This window comes from Amblyomma americanum, chromosome 1 (genome assembly GCF_052857255.1).
Source record: "Amblyomma americanum isolate KBUSLIRL-KWMA chromosome 1, ASM5285725v1, whole genome shotgun sequence".
In the NCBI taxonomy this organism is placed as follows: Eukaryota; Metazoa; Arthropoda; class Arachnida; order Ixodida; family Ixodidae; genus Amblyomma; species Amblyomma americanum.
The window spans coordinates 299,328,092-299,332,329 of record NC_135497.1 but is presented as its reverse complement, the minus strand read 5'-3'; the positions used below and the strand labels follow the sequence as shown (position 1 = coordinate 299,332,329).

The 4,238-nt window shown below is 39.4% G+C and overlaps 1 long non-coding RNA gene across 1 annotated transcript; it reads left to right on the top strand.

The window, feature by feature from the left end:
• The first annotated feature begins 510 nt into the window (after positions 1-510).
• LOC144098265 (uncharacterized) lies at positions 511-3,494 on the top strand. Its single transcript, XR_013307153.1, has 3 exons — positions 511-692; positions 3,009-3,125; positions 3,368-3,494. It is a non-coding gene; the product is annotated as an uncharacterized LOC144098265 (long non-coding RNA).
• The last annotated feature ends 744 nt before the right edge of the window (positions 3,495-4,238 follow it).

The following is a 4,238-nucleotide window of genomic DNA, read 5'->3' as shown; positions in this document are numbered from 1 at the left end:
GGCAAAAGGCATTTAGCAAAATTATCTTCCTCTGAATGCTTCTAAGGATAACTTTAGTTCATTCAGGAAAATATATATTGACAATATTTCTTAAAGGCATGATTGTCCATATTAGCTCTTGTTACCTCACAGTATTTAGTTTTGTGCCTCCAGCATCACTGACTTGCATCATATGTTAAATAGAGTAGTAAAAAGCTCGCTGTTAGTTTAAACCACAACTCATGATGGGGCTGTGCACTTTTTGCTGTGTTACATGAAATATACTTTTGTATGAAACAATTTCTTCCAGCTGCACTTCACATGATTCAAATTCCACCAGAAGAAAGGCTGCAAAACAACATTGCTCACTACCTGTTGCTTTCCCAGCACATAACATGCCATAACGGCACACAGCAGGTAGATGTGAACAAAAACAGTGCATGTATATGTTCCACACATGCATTTTGGATACTACCAACACTATGATATGATTAACTATGTCATGTAAGATCATTTTTTGTATATATTGCAGCATGGTTATTTCAAGTTTTAAACTGGCCATTGAAACGACCCATTGTATCACCGCTGGTTACCCGGTGGCACTGGGGATCGAACTCCGCACCTCCTGCTTGCGAGGCAGATGCTCGGAACACTAGGCCACTCCTGCTGTCCCCCCACTGATGTTGCTTACACCAGGTGCTGTTAAAGCCCCGGTATGTATGTTAAATGCATTTTAGAAAACCATTCACTTCCAAAGTACCATTTCATCTTTATAGCAAAACCACAGTTCGCCTAGCTAGACAAACCTGCTGCATACAAGCCAGCAGAAGGGTTGCACGTACATGCTTCGTTAGGAAAACATAAAAATCAAGCAGAGCCTGCCCTTCATGGTGCATTATACCCTGATTTTGAGCAATGATCAAGATAGGCAGATGGTCATTTCATTGAACACTTGCATGATACATTCGTAGAATCGAAAAGACAAGTACTATTGCAAAATCTTCAAACAGTGTTTATTCTCAGAGAAAACATATCATGAAAAAGTGTTGGATTAGTTATGGTGCACCTTGTATGGGGAAAGGGGCTTCCACTTTGTGAAAGGCTTAATTTTGGAATAACGACAGCGTTTAGACTAGTTGGGTTACCATGTTTAGATAGTGGATGTGCTCAAAAAGACACTGGAAGTAAGCGCACTGTGTGGAAATCTCTTTCTGTATCTGTCTTTTTGAGCGCTTTCACGATCTAAACTTAATTTTGCAAGAGAGCAAGGAAAACAAATATTTAAATTCTGATAATTAAGGATAAAAGATCATGTTTCATTGTGTTCCTTAAAGTGTATATTGTATCGCTATTGCTGTATTTCAGCACTTCTGTCGTGGCCTTGCATTGCAGCCTCTTGACTTTTTTTATATAATAGGCAGTCCTTTTTTTCATTCGATTGCAACACTTTAGGAGTTACTACAGAGTTGCATGGTAGCGAACTCTCAGATTAACGGTTTGCATTATTACGCCAGCATAACTTGCTAAGTGTTTCACTGTAGTCTTGTTACTAGAACAGCCTCTTGAAAGTATTCAGCCTGCTGGTCATTGAGGGTTACTGTTCACATATCAAAATGCCAGATCAGCTGTATACTCTTTACAGCTACCAGAACTATGGTACATTTCATGACATGCTGGCTGAAGAGTGCTGGAGCACCAGACTGGGGATTTGGATGAAACAATTTTCAAATGTGTGCTCGGTATCACGCTGTTTTGTTCCAGTTGTGGAGAGGTTTTATTTTCATATTTGTTCTGTCAAACATTTAAATTTTGGGCAATATGTTGTTGCCTTTATCTTGTGTTCTCTTTGTTTTGAAGTTTAGTATTTTTGGCAGAAGCACTCCACTCTATTACTTTTCAGTATAATTTAAAATTTGTAGGGCACGTCATGAAGAATAAAACTTCTACTTGAATAATCTGCATGTGTTTATGTTCTCATTGTTGATATAAAAACTTAGTTGAGACAGCTTGTATTTTAGCTCTGGCTAGAATTTTTAGGAGAGCCTCAGTAACATAATCACATGACCAACACAAACTCGGTATTATTGTTTGGGCAATGAAAAACAGTTTTAAAATAGTTATTAACAGCTGTCAGTGTAGGACTGCCCTAAAATGTTTTGTGCTCTATGTAGCTCTTCTCTGAGGCAGGATTAATTCATCTGCACCTGCAGCCTGATACCGCCAAGATACCAATTCTTGGGTGAACTTATGATTTTTTTTCACTGAGCAAACTTGCATCATCTTGAAGCATGGAACTTGAGCTGATTCTTAACAGCTCTAGTGTAGCGAATTTCATTATCCTCATTGCTTAGTTTACATTCACCTCAGGACAATGGCCTTTTCCAGTTTAATTATCTGTGTCTTGCACCAGCTACATGCCACACTATCAGAAATCACCTAATCTTATCTAGTGAGCTTATAATCAGCTATCTCCTGCTATATTTTCCTTAGGGTGAAATTCATTTTGTTGCGATACAATGCACAAGCTGTTTCCTGGCGTGGTGCTTAGCTTATCTGGAATGAAATGCTTGGGAAATGGGTCTCTGATTTCACCTTGAGTAGACGAAATTAACTTGTGCTAAGGCACTCTTTAGCCACAGATGCCCTTGTGCCATTAAAATCCATCAAATTCATTCTGTTGCCCTAAGATACCATTGGTGATTCATTCTCTGCATTGTATGCCCTGGCCAGATCCATTTTCTTCTTTTAATTTCTGCCAGAATATTAACAACTTCCTTGTTCATCCCTGTTATGGTTTCACTCGGTCAGTTGTTCTATTAATAATTATAATCACTTTATTGAAAACATATTTTGGGCTAAATGGCATCAAGTTTGCCACTCTGCTAAATGATATATATGTTTGGTCTTGTATGTCTTTACTTGTGTGGTAATGTTTATTTTGTGCTCACTGTCTAAACAACCTTATTTGCCTATGATATCCTAGCCCTTCTATACCTATTTTCCTTCCCCCTGGCTCTTTCTCTTTTCAGTCATTCCTCCTCTTTCCTTTACACCGGCCATTGGTCACAAGGCTGCTGTGGGAACGACAGTCAGCACTGGGCCCTTTTTTGTTCATGGAAGCTGCACTGCTACTATTAACACTAATAGTACGTTATCAGTATTTTTGTGATACTGCATTTATTGTTATTTATGAAGTAGTTGGCTAAGGCAATGGTAGTAGTGTTGGATATTGCAATATATTATGCATATATCTCACTTGCAATATATCCGTGTGTTCACTATTGCACTACCCTCTATTTCTTTCAGTTCAGTTATTTGGCTATAGATATATTGTGCTGCTTTCCTAGTTTAGTCCACTCAAACTAAAACTTTGCTCTTTGTGTCACAGGTAGAATCTACAATGATTGCTGCTCTGTGTCTTGTAAGCAGGAGGCAGTGTTCAATGGAGCCATAAACTTTCCTTGGAATTGAAAAGCCTTTGCCGTATTATGCGCTGAACCACGAGTAAGAAGAGGAAAATGTCATGCCTTGGATTTCTGCAGAGGTGAGCCATTGCGGTGAACCCACCAGCGCGAAAGACAGGGATGAGAAAGGTGACAAGACAGGTGCTGACTCGCGACTAAAGTTTGTTGGCGTGAACAGGGAATATATGAAAAGCCAAGCAATACCATAAACCATGTAGTTACAGATAAGCATACAGGACAACATGAGCCAAAAATCACCCTCAACGTTTCCCTGATCGAGGTAGTCCAACTCATTGTGTGTTAACACGATAGACAAAACACACATTCTTCACGGAGTCATAAGATCTGTAGCCTCGATAATCTCCCATTTAATCTCTCTGAATTTACTGCCAAAATGCGTGTTGCCAAAAGGAAAGGGTAGCAGACTTCACATCCCGTGCAGTGTACAGCAGAGTTACCCCAACCACCTAGCCAAGCCCCTACCCTCTTGTGTTCCTGTAGTCTTACATTCATACACCTTGCAGTTGCACCTACGTAAACCAGACTACAAGATAATAATATTTGATACCACATTCATTTTACAAGGTACATATACATTTCACTCTACACGTGCACTTTTCTCGAGCCACATTCACAGAATTATTCTTAAAATTTTACATGCTTTAGACAACGTATTAGGGGCCGAGAAAGCCACTTTTACATCATACCCTCTGGCCACATTTTTCAAATTGTGCGACAATTTATGTACATACGGTAACACAACTGGTCTTTTGGCATCTCGCTGGCTGGCCCCAG